This window comes from Anabrus simplex, chromosome 1, assembly GCF_040414725.1.
Source record: "Anabrus simplex isolate iqAnaSimp1 chromosome 1, ASM4041472v1, whole genome shotgun sequence".
NCBI lineage: Eukaryota > Metazoa > Arthropoda > Insecta > Orthoptera > Tettigoniidae > Anabrus > Anabrus simplex.
Window position 1 is genome coordinate 1481825296 of NC_090265.1, and position 13509 is coordinate 1481838804.

A 13509-nucleotide genomic window follows, 5' to 3' on the forward strand; every position below is an offset into this window, starting at 1 on the left:
CGATTTCGTCGGGCGGTTAAGGCCGGATATCGGTCCTGCTGTGGGGTGGTTACCCTTGGTCGACCTTGTACTGGCCTACGAGTAACATCTCCTGTGTCTCGAAATCATCTCCAAAGCCTGGAAATGACACTTTATGGCACATTCAAGGATACGGCCACTTCGGTCTGTGTCTGGCCTGCTTCCAGGTGGCCGAGTATTCTATCCTACAAAACGGGGTCCAGATGGCGTCGTTTTGCCATTATGTTATAACGTTCGCTACGGGGCTACACTCCTCACACTATAACAGGGCAAACGCGACTGAGGGAATATGGGGCGCAGGCACTGGCTGTGTTTACCTTGCGGTTACGTTGCTAGTCAAAGCAGGGAACATTCCTTTCCTATACAGAGCGAACGCGTAAGTTTGGTAGGTGCATATTTCATGCGATTTGCGGTCTATTTCCTGTTACCCTGCTTACGCGTAACTTACGCTTAACTTTTGGACACTAGTGTATATATAACTAGTTTTCTGTAATATTACTTTACTCAGAATTTTGCACGACACTTTTTGTTGTCACTGGCCTTTTCTCATTTAATATCGTCAGCACTATATGTAGATATGACCCTGTTTTACTACCGGGTGCCTTTCATGACGCCAAACCTATGCGGAGTTACGTATTCACCACTGAGCATATCTGTGGTGATTAGTAGTGTGAGTTGTGTGTATATGAAGAAGTGTTCTACGCGATACTTGTTGCTATCATAATCGTTAGAGCGATGCTTAAATCTCCTGTATTAGGCCTAATTTGTCTCTCGTACTCCTGCGCGAACAACGAGCTACCCCTTTGATGTTCGGCAACACTGCAGTGCTCTGTGAATGGACAGCACTCATCTGCCATTAACTTGTGCGTGTCCTATAGTGAACAGAATGATCCCTCTTTGCAGTCTTTGAAAGTGATGGTCCTAGCTCTCATCTCAAACACGCTCATAAAACATCATCTCATACCCTTTATATAGTGTAGTAGTCCAATTAGATTTTCTCGTGCAGAAATTAGTTGTGTATTCGGATGGTTATAACATCATTAATCCATTCACATTTCCTTCCTATAGGTATACTGATTTATAATTATCTTTGACTTTTTAAAATAGCAGAATATAGTATATCCTTCAATAAAATAACTGTATATTTTATTGACATTCCATACCCACATACCTACCTGCTTGGGCTTCGGTACATAGAGCCTCAGGTTTGATTCGCTATCGTGTAGGGGATTTCCGCTGCGATATTTATTTTCTCTACCTCAGGGGTGTTCGACATTATTATTGGTCTTAATACTTACAGTCGTTTATGCAAAACACCCCACACTACCAACCACCACTGAAACATACAATATTGGATACATTCATCTAAGTAAGATTGGCGTCTGAAAGGCATCTGGATGTATAACTGGGCTTAATAAACATTAAACATTTATGACGGTACGTAATATGAAAGTAAGTTGGCTGTAATGTTTTGAAATAAGTCACGTCCCTATGGTTCGGATGTCCCGTAACATCAGACGTTCATTCGGTTTGATCACAATATCAACAGTCCACGTAAAACTACACGCTTACTTGCTTGCTCGGTTTCCTACTTCGCTTGGACCAGAGATAAGCTTGACGGTCGGCTCTTCTCACGTTGAGAAAACTGCCTTTAGAGGCATCTGCCATGTAAGAAGTCAACTACCGTGAAAACGCTTACCGATACGTGAAGTGTTCTTTACCGGACAATGCCAGAAGCTAATCGAACCCAGTTTTGAGAATGAAGAACTCATACTCGATTCCCGAAAATGGACATATTTTCAGCTCGTTCCTGCCCTGAAATAAGACCCTTACTTGTAATTCCTTCATGTAATCTAATAACTTGCCCATGTCTACAGGCTTTCTCCATACACTTTTTGTACTTTATAATAATAATAATAATAATAATAATAATAATAATAATAATAATAATAATAATAATAATAATAATATAAATAAAGGTTTTTGAGTTTTTTACAATCTGTATTACGTCGCACCGACACAGATAGGTCTTATGGCGACGATGGGATACGAAAGGTCTAGGAGTTGGAAGGAAGCGGCCGTGGCCTTAATTAAGGTACAGCATTTGCCTGGTGTGAAAATGGGAAACCACGGAAAACCATCTTCAGAGCTGCCGATAGTGGGATTCGAACCTACTATCTCCCGGACGCAAGCTCACAGCCACGCGCCTCTACGCGCACGGCCAACTCGCCCGGTGAGGAAAGAACTAGGAGTGGGAAGGAAACCACCGTGGCCTTAATTAAGATATTTGCCTGGTATGAAAATAGAAAAGCACGGAGAAACATATTCAGTACTGCCGACAGTGGTGTTCGAACCCACTGTCTACCGGACTCAAGCTCACAGCTGCGCGTCCCTAACCGCACAGCCAACTCGCCCGGTCTTTTGGGTTTTACCAAGTGATAGACTTTTACGTCAAGTCAACGATCGACAGCCATGTAAGTTGACTCAAAACGGTGTTTAAAGTAGCAAAGTTAAGTAACATTTTGAGCGGATTTCAATGCTGGGAGCATTTTGCCGAATGAACAAAAAGTAACATATCTTTCTATTAAGTTCATTGGTATATTTCTCAATGAATAAAGTAAGCAATATAAATAATAGAGGCCTGTCTACATAATGTTTCATAACTGAAAGAAATTAATCAAGACATAGGTGAAACTTGTCAGTGCACAGAAATGCTACTTAGAGCGTCTAAAATGTAGAGTGTATAATTTTCGTCAATATAACTAATGGTTTCATATGGTTGTCAGGAAGCCAAAAGAAGTGACTATTCTTTTGTTAAGGCTAAAGGTTTTGCCCCTAGCATGGAAGCGTATAGCTCGGTAGAAACTCATTACGCTCATTAACAGTCATGCAGGACAAAACACCATAATGTACAAACTTAATAGATCAATAAACTGTGAGCTTAATGATATAGTTAATGTCAGCCGTACTGTTGACTTAATTAGAAATGTATGAAATGGAAGTCAGCTCGCTTAAAAACCGCACGACACTCCTGGTGTACTCAGAGGATTCTTGGTGCTTTTTCTGTTATACCGATGGCGATCATGGAAACTATTTTTAAGCCACTACATCAACCACATGTATAGGATCCTGTGCGTGCCAGTGTTAGAGTTTTATTTCCGTTTGTTAGGAAATATTGTACGGAATAATCGTATCTCATGCTAGTTCCAGCAAGCTACACGTCAGCTTGGCCAGGGACGTCTTAATCATACTTAAATAATGTTGAATATCCCTTTAAATGCTGACCAAGTAAGTGGCCATGATGTTAGGGTTGCGCAGCTCTAAGCTTGAATTCGGGAGATAGTGGGTTCGAACCCCACTGTCGGCAGACCTAAAGACGCTTTTCGATGGTTTCCAATTCTCACACCGGGCAAATGCTAGGGCTACATCTAATTTAAGGTCACGGTCGTTTCCTTCCCACTCCTAGCCCTTTCATATCCCATCGTCTCTATAAGACCTATCTGTGTCGGTGCGACGTAAAGTAAATTGCAACAAGTAAATAAAAATGAATTACTGTTAATTTAAAGAGATGACAGGCTGACGCAATTTTATCCTGCCGGTAACCAGCGACGTGGATTTTTTGTATTCCATTACCCTCAGCGGAAATCGAACCAGCTATCCTAGGAACAGAAGTACAGTGACTAAGAGACCGAGCTATTAAAATCAGCAGAGGGCATTTCCGTGACCTAAACTCGTAATTTGGAATAGAAGACCATATCGATTTTGAACTAAGTACATCATTTATTTTACGTTAAAATCATGAAGTGAACTTCACCGCATGAGGACATGTCAACTACCTTACTTTAGCGTGGAGCTAGTGGATCCCTAACCTGGTCCTCACATCGTGACCTCTCCGCCGTGTTTCTGGGGCAACGTGTATCCTACTTTACCTAGAATTCTGTATACAGTGTAGAATTCCATAGCGAAACACGGTACATCAGCTAGTATGAAGATAAAGCTGGAACTCAGGAGGAAATATTAGGGCAAATATTCATTTACACGAGGAGGAGTTAAGGATTGGAATATTTTACCAAGAGTGACGTTCAATAAATTTTGAGTTTTTTTGAAAAGTGTAGGTAAACAAATGGTAATGCAATATTCCACCTGGGAACTGCCCTAAATTCCTATTAGTTGTGACTGATTGAACTTGTGTGGAGGGATGTCTGCAACTATTACGTATTTCTATGGTAGTTAGAGTTGCGTGTTATGAGTAAGTGAAGAAATATGTTAATACAAACACATGCACTCATTACCCAACCACAAGAATGAACCTGATGCAGCTAAAATGCACGATTCGGCCAGAAATCAAATCCAAGTTGTTCTGGATCCAGCACCTCTACTCTGATCGATAATCCAAGCAGATAGACACAGAACGTAATTATTATATTCAAATAATTTAGTCAATATTTTCGAAGCATGTTGCACAACACACTCAAGTGTTATTATTGTTCTAAAACATGAATTTGGTGCGATTTTTACCGTTCGTAGAGAAGCCGAAGGAAGATCATTCACGGAATGGGAAAATTTCTATCCATTTCTTGAAATGATGAATTTTATAAATGGGAGGCACAACTCGATATCAGCCAGTATAATTATTTATTTAATTCGTTTACCCTCCAGGGTTTGTTTTTCTTCCAGACTCAGCGAGGGATCACACCTCTACCACTTCAAGGGCAGCGTTTTGGAGTCATATTTGATCGGTGTATAAAACTGGGGAGGAGGACCAGTACCTCGCCCAGGCCGCCTCACCTACTATACTGAACAGGCGCCTTACAGGAGATGGGGATATTGGAAGGAATAGACATGGAGGAGAGAAGGAAGCGGCCGTGGCCTTCAGTTAGATACCTTCCCGGCATTTACCTGCAGAAGAAGCAGAAAACCACGGAAAAACCACTTCAAGGTTCGCTGAGATGGGAATCGAACCCCCTCTACTCATTTGACCTCACGAGGCCAAGTGGACCCTGTTCGAGTCCTCGTGCCACTTCTCAAATTTCGTGTCATAGTATGGAATCGAACCCTGTCCTCCGGCGTGGCAGCTAACCATACTAACCACTACCCCGCAGAGGCGGACAGCAAGTAAAATATTCTTGCATTGTTAAGAATAATCGCAATAAGTAAGGTAAACAAATTAACACATGCCTTTGAAATAGATAGTTCATAATGGCGTTGTACTGTAAGCATCACGTCTGCGGTTCAAAATATAACAAACTCAGGAGTTTTCTACTGGCTGCGATGTTGTTTCGCGTTTCTGACAAGTCACCGTACAGGATTACTCCATAATCGATGATAGGGGGAGAGTGAGAGTGAACTAAAGAGAGGGAAGACAATAAACGAAAATCGATTGATTTCGTACCGAAGACGGGTTTGGTTATTTCCCTCCTCTCCACGTCGATGATTTGCAAGGGAAGTATGATTGTTGTAAGAAGAGACATGCCTTGTTTCACATCTAGGGATACCCGTGGTGGTGGTGGTGGTGGTGGTGGTGGTGGTGGTGGTTATTACTCTTTTAGGAGGAGATGCCATCCTTTCTCGAACTACTTTCTATCAAACCAGTTAGTAATTTCGCAAACATGTCTAATATAATCATAAAGAATGTTTCCCCAAGCTTACATGCCACACATGTCAAGCTGACAGGCTTGTAATGATCGCCTTTATGTTTATCTCCCCCCCCCCACCCGCCCATGGCACTACAGCCCTTGAAGGGCCTTAGCCTACCAAGCGACCGCTGCTAAGCCCGAAGGCCTGCAGATTACAAGGTGTCGTGTGGTCAGCACGACGAATCCTCTCAGCCGTTATTTTTCATTTTAAACACATGTGATATTATAGCAACTGTCCATACATTTGGTGATTTCACTCTCTCTCAAAATATCCCCAGAAATCTTATCAGTTCCATTTGCTTTTCTAGCTGAATCTGACATTACTTCCACGTTTGTCAGTCTCCTTGCTTTCAGCTTCCCTATGTGATGTCCCTTAATCAACTATTGTGCTTTTCCGACCTCCGCATATTAATTTTGCGAGGCCTAACGTACCCTTGGTAACCCTTCCCTTTCTTCTGCCAACTTCCTAATATTTCAAAGGGTTGGACCGACGGGGAACAGTTAACGGGAAGTAGTAGGCAATGCATGTTACTGTCGTGCTCGTGGAATTGTGCTGTTATTACTTGTGTGTAGGCCTAGCATAGGTACTACCTAAGTATTTCCCTGGAAATTACGTGAAATTACGGCCTATGCAAGCGTCCAGATTCGAACTCCAGGCCTCCAGACATGTAGGTGTATGTAGGCCTTACCGAGATCGATAGCTGCAGTCACTTAAGTGCGGCCAGCATTCAGTATTCGGGAGGTAGTGTCTTCGAGCCCCACTGTCGGCAGCCCTGAAGATGGTTTCGGTGGTTTTCCACTCTCAAACAAGGCAAATGCTGTGGCTGTACCTTAATTAAGACAACGGTCGCGTCCTTATCACTCCTAGCACTTTCCTGTCCTATCGCCGCCATAAGACCTATCTGTGTCGGTGCGACGTAAGGCAACTTAAAAAAAAAAAAAGGCCTTAACCAAAGAAATACGGAATAATCCTCAATAGCTTTCCAGTTATAACAAATCAGCATGACGCTCACCAGCTGCTGGGCAATGTTCACTAGGACTTACGACAGTGCACGAATGGCAGTTTTATCTTTGACTAGAAAATGCACCCGTGCTTCGCTACGGTATTCTACATTGTATTGGAATATCGAAGTAAATACTGCACATGCAGTAAATAAGATTTTTTTAAATTACATGTCTCTTAGCGTTATCCTGGAAATAGCATGGGGAGGTCCCCATACGTTGTTTCCAATGTAAATTGTTTGATACGGATTTGTGATGATAACGGCAGGCTCACTAGCCTACTGCCATTCACAATCGAGTTGGGAAGCTTACATTATAATTGCAGGCCCCATTGCCTACTGCGCGGTCACAATCGATTTGGGGAGTTTTCGTTACAATCGCAGGTCCCATATCCTACTTCCAGACAGATTACAGTTGAGCATTTTCTATTATAATGGCAGGCAACTACCCTACTATCAGTCGAAATAGAGTTGTGCAGTTATCATTATAATGTCAGGCCCCTTTCCCTACTGCCGGCCAGCTTACTGCCAGTCACACGAAGTTGGTGCCTTTTCATCAAAATAGCAGGCCACTATGCCTAATGTCGGTCACATTTTAGATGAGGACATTTGTTCATAATTGCGAGCACCCTTGCCTACTGCCAAACACAATCGGGTAGGGGAGTTTTAAACAAAACTGCATGCTCCCTTGCCTTCTGCAAGTCAAATCGAGAAGTGAATTATTCATTACAATGGTAGGCCTTCCTTACTAATGCCAGTTACACAGGAGTACGAGAAGGGCACCATTCCTACTGCCAGTCAAACTGCGTGTGAGGAGTACTGATTACAATAGCAGAAACACACTTTCTCGATCGCTACAAATCGATATCAGTGAATATATACTGTATAGATCGACATACGAAAGTATTTGCGTATTTAAAAAATTGCAGACCATCATTTACAGATTTACTGCTGCTAAACGTACGTCATATCGACAAAAGATTGTACAATAAGACGCCGGATTTAATGGCCTAAATGGCTGGTCCTATGGCATCTCATCTATTCTTGCGTCAGATTGAGTTAGAAACGTTGAACAGAGTAAAGTTTTTGTAAGATTATCTCAAATTGCATTACTTTTCGGATAATTATGTGACAGCTACGTACATAGCATTTGGCTCACAAATGGCTACTGGGTGGGCCAATTTTCGTGAAGAGTTTGATGATTCTATATTTCCTGTAAGTGACTAAAGTATGAATTATGGATATGAAAAGTCCAAATTTACTTAACATCGATAAATAGAGAAAAATCAAACGTAAAAGTGATACAAATACGACAAAAAGTCATAAGGCCAAGGTTGTAGATCATTCCAAATTGAACGGAGATTGTGCAATCATTTATGTGATAGGACTTCCCGAAAGTATGCACCATCATTAAAACTGCCTCCATATTTCAATATTCTTCGGGGATAAAAAGTGAAAATTGAAAGATCGTGGAATATTTCCGTCCGTTACGGGCTAAAACGTATAATTTTGTCAAATATCCATTTTTTTTCGTCTGGCAGATTATGCTGCAATCTGGATTTTGGGCGAGGAGGGTAAAAATTAGGACTTTCAGGAAACTGAGCCAAAAAAAATATGCAGATGGTCATTATTACCCCTGTAGCTTTGCGAAAATTTCGCCAGAATAGTCAATGTACAGGCACACAGTCGTTACGATTTTATTTATATAGATAAATAAGGAATCTTCTCTACGTACAACACGTTTCGAGCTATGTCTGCTGGACTGAATCTGCAAAACTGACCATTCATGTCATCTCCCTTATTAATCCTCCTGACGAAGAAATGCGCATGAAAAAAAGTTTTAGAGATGGAATTTCATCACATTTGGTCGATTTCCCCGCTCTTGAGTTATGTCCGATAGTACTTGTACCGAAAAACGGTCCGTTAATGATATCTCCCTTATTAATCCTAGTATCGAAATGATGCACATGTTAAAAAAAGGTTTAGAAATTAATTTTCATTAAGGCAGGTAGATTTCCAATAAGTTTGGTTGTGTATATTTCCAGTACATATTGATGGAGAGTAAAATCACAATTTCGATTTCCTATAAACCGCCAGTCCATTTCGGGAACATGAAATGTTATCGACCTTTAAAATCTACCTTTGGACAGGTGGATGCTAAATATAAAGTTTGGTTCGAATATCTTCAGTAGTTTTCAAGTTGTAAGAAATACTCTTTACACGCACCCGCTCTTGAGTTATGTCCGATAGGACTTGTACCGAAAAACGGTCCGTTAATGATATCTCCCTTATTAATCCTCGTATCGAAATGATGCACATGTTAAAAAAAGGTTTAGAAATTAATTTTCATTAAGGCAGGTAGATTTCCATTAAGTTTGGTTGTGTATATTTTGTGGGGGTGCAAAATCACGGTTTCGGTTTCGTATAAACCCCCAGTCAGTTCAGGGATTTAGAAACATCATTTGCCCTAAAACCTATCAAGGACAGGTGGATTCTAAATATGAAGTTTGGTGGAAATATATCCAGTCGATTCTAGCACTCGCGTACATACGGTGTAAGAAAATAATACAGTTAAAAAAGTTAAAATTAATAGAAAGTGCATTATAACTGAGGACAGCCAAGTGAATGTATTAGAAAATCAAATGGCCCTCAATAAATTATGCTGGTCTGAGTTATGGATATAATAAAGCGGTAACAGATGTGAAATTTAGGCGCATTGATTCTTAGGTAAACAGATAAGAAGATGACTAATGTTGTTATTACTTAATCTATTCGAGGGCGATTATAACCTCCAATGATATTCCGCCAATATCCCGCAGATAGGCCGATTGACGCCTCTCTTGCCTTCTACGCAAGGAACGACCACAAATTTAAAAGCATGATGAGGAAAATGGGAATACGTTACTTCCCTGCTGGCAAGCAGTCAGAGACGTTGCCATCGTAACCTGTTGGCTCGTTGTCGGTCTGTCGGTCACTCAATGCAGAGCATGATACCCGCGGAAAATAGTAAATTTCTCCGTCATGTGAAGAGTGAGGTAAATTACGAACATGACGAAAGTTGTTTATAATGAAGATGCGTTTCACATACAGTCCACGGAGTTTAGAGAATATCAATAGTGTAAGAGAAAATGGAGGAAAACAGTTCTGGTTTTCCTATGAACCCCCGTCTATTCAAAGATTTTAAAATGACATGCATACCGAAACCTTCCCCGGGATGAGTATGTTCTAAATATGAAGTTTGGTTGAGATTAATCCAGCCGTTTCGACGAGATGGTGGAACAGACTAACAGACAAACGGACACGAAAAGTAAAAACCACCGATTCGGTCTTGAGTTGACCTGAAACGGACATATATCTGAAGAATTGTCAAAAAAAAAAAAAAAAAAAAAAAAAAGAAATTACAGACAGCGGACCCCCTACAACTTTATTTATATAGACTTGCTTTACTGAAATCGTTGCTGCTCAGCTGCCTTTAGTCATAAGTGAATGTTTTCTGTACATAAACTTTTCTCGAGAAATGTTTAAGAGAATGGTGAAAGCCGCATCAAAATCCAGCTAGTGGTTCTTGAAATTAACCTAGACAGACAGACAGACAGACAGACAGACAGGATTGAGGACTTCATTTTATACTATGTATAGATTTCATCTTATAGCAACAGGGGCCGATGACCTGACGTTCGTCCTCTTAAAACAACAATCATCATCATATTTTTCTTCTGCTAGTGGTTTAACGTCTCACTAACACATGAAAGCTTTCTGCTCAAGGATGGAAAAGGGCTAGGATTGGGAGGGTAACGGCCGTGGTCTTATTTAAGGTACAACATATGCCTGGTATGAACATGAAAAATCACGGAAAACAATCTTCTGGGCAGCCGGCGATGGGATTCGAACCCAGCGTCTTTCAAATGCAAGCTCACAGTAACGTGACCCTGAAAACATGGCCAATTCGCTCGGTAATAATAATAATAATAATAATAATAATAATAATAATAATAATAATAATAATAATAATAATAATAATAATAATCAAACTCCTCACAGCAATGAAATAGAAGGAAACTATGTATTGATCTTCTCTGTCAGTATATCTCCATGGCTAACCTAGCCGTTGGCTAGTGTTTACACAGAAATTTATACTTGTCAGTAGCCACAGCTAAAGGCAGGCAAGAAGAATACGGCTTCGTTAATTTATAACTTATGTATGGGAGAGCCGGGCTACTTTACACAGTATAATTATCTCCTCCTTTCTGTTTGTTGAGCACCAGGCTGTTGGAATTTTTCACCACACCTTACTTTTAGAACGAAAGCCTCTCCCATATCTCAAGACGGAAACTAATTAACAACTAATCAGGTTTCCAATATAGGTCTAATAAATAATGGATTCTGAAATGCATTGTGATAAAATAATAATACAGTGCAAGACTACAAAAATCCGTAAAAATCATGGTAATGAGAAATAGGGGTTCGATTTTTCAATAATTCAAACCAATACCCGCGCAAAACCATGACAATTGCACATATCATGTTCTTGCACTGATGGTAAATGAATTCTCCTTCAATTTTCAGTGTAAAACCTACGAATCTTGAGATGACGCTGTTTAGCATTGAATATCTTTAAAAAAACTTCCATTGTAGAACAAACTTCAAGAGCCTAATAAATTTAAAATGTTTACATTGAAGAGCACACAAAAAATACACCAACTGGTGTAAAAAAAAAAGCAAAAATCAAAAAAATTGCACTTATTGTGGTTTTTCTCTCCTACCGTAAGATATTGAACATAGAAGCGTGTACAGCCTTTAGTTTTGTAGGTGTTACATTAGCCTTTGCCAACGGCCGTAGCCGTGTTGAAACACCGGATCCCGTGAGATCTCCGAAGTTAAGCAACATTGGGCGTGGTCAGGAGTTGGATGGGTTGGGGGTAAGGGAATGGAGGAGCGGAAAGGAACTGGCCACCCTACCGCACGTAAACTCCGGCTCAGGAACACCTCTGCGGAGGTTCGGACCTGCCTTCGGGCAGAATAACCCTTACCTACCTACATTAGCCTTTGAGTGGCCCCACTACTACATGTACTGCACTTAATACCTTCTCCGAGAGAAGTGAGAAAGGAATTTAATATGTTCAGTTACATAGCTGGTCCACCGATTGTGAGATATATTACAATCGCATTCGTCTCTGCACTGTTAATCGAGAAACAGTTCAGGAATCCTTTTTCATGGCAAAATTAAGGCACTTCAGAGACTAATGAGGAGAGCTAGCAAGTTTAGGTGCTGCACCATAATACACCGAGCTCGATAGCTGCAGTCGCTTAAGTGCGGCCAGTATCCAGCAATCGGGAGATAGTGGGTTCGAGCCCCACTGTCGGCAACCCTGAAGATGGTTTTCCGTGGTTTCCCATTTTACACCAGGCAAATGCCGGGGCTGTAACTTAATTAAGGCCACGGCCGCTTCCTTCCACTTCCTAGGCCTTTCCTCTCCCATCGTCGCCATAAGACATATTTGTGTCGGTGGGACGTAAAGCAAAAAACAAAAAAAAGCACCATAATACTTTTTGGTATAAAAATATTGAAATTGAACTATCTTGCAAGGGAAACATAAATTAAACAATTTTAACCCTGCTTTGCTTCCACCTTTTTGAAACTTTTCTCAGTGCCATCACTTTTTTTTTACACTTTACCTCAGTATCACAACTCCGTAGCACTTCCTCACCTCATTCATGTTCATGCTCCTTGGCCGCGTTTTAATCCGATAAACATTAAATAAAGTGAATCGAGCTTCTGCGGCTTTATCTACTTTTCTCCTGTTGACTTTCTTTTATAAATGGACACATTTACTACTTTCTGTATGTTTTTGTTAGAATTTACTGTCTTCATGGTGGTATCATATTACTTTTGCTTCAGCGCAGTCATGTTAGGCGGAAGCTTTCATATTAGTTTGCACCTCACTGAACTCCCTTTAGGCGAAAGATCCACAAATCAGTTTGCGCTTCGTCGCACTACAGTTAGGCAGCTTTTGAACAGGAAGAAAAGGAGGAAGGTGAAGTCCAGCCAGTCAGTATCACTGACTTCTGGGGAACGAATTCTAACTAATGTAATTTTTCAGTCCAGAGTACACTTTGGCTAGTGCGTGGTGACTTTGTCATTCTCTTTTTTTGCCAACATTCAGCACGTGAAAACAGAAAATGAACGCTGGGAAAATGCGTGATGTTCTTAAACAGTTTTATGCAGACGATATTCTGAGTGATGGGTCTGTTCCGAGGTGCGATGTTTGTGATATTTCAGTAACAGTTGATGGAACATCTACCAATACAAGGCTGATATATTTGAGTATCTTCAAATACCACCAGACTCTGCTAGAATCGAACATGTTAAGTTGGGTTTAAAAGGCTAGGGTTTACCGCCTGAGCTACTCAACCTGGCAAACATATTCATATGCAAATTAATTTGTCTCTTTCATTAAGAAAATGGTTCCTGCTAGGATACAATATGTCGAAATTACAGACTTTCCTCTTCCAATTTCTTGGATTAAAGACTGCAGTGTTTATCTTTAATCATTTTCAGGCTACATGTGATTCCTTAGAGGCTTTACCGAATAATTCCTCAGTTGTCACAAAGGACGAAGAACTAGCACCTAAACAGGAATTGCAAGATGAACATTTTACTGTGCATGGCCACTCTTTCCTGACAACTACCGTTACAAAATTGGAGGATCAGTTTCCTCAGCTGTTCTGATAGATGGGAAGGAAGCGCTGGATGGTACTGGAAAGCGGAAGGTGGAGCAGAGCTTAACCTTAAACTCTAATGTTGAGGATTTTACAGCAAGCAAGAATCTACATCATCAATAACAAACGAAATA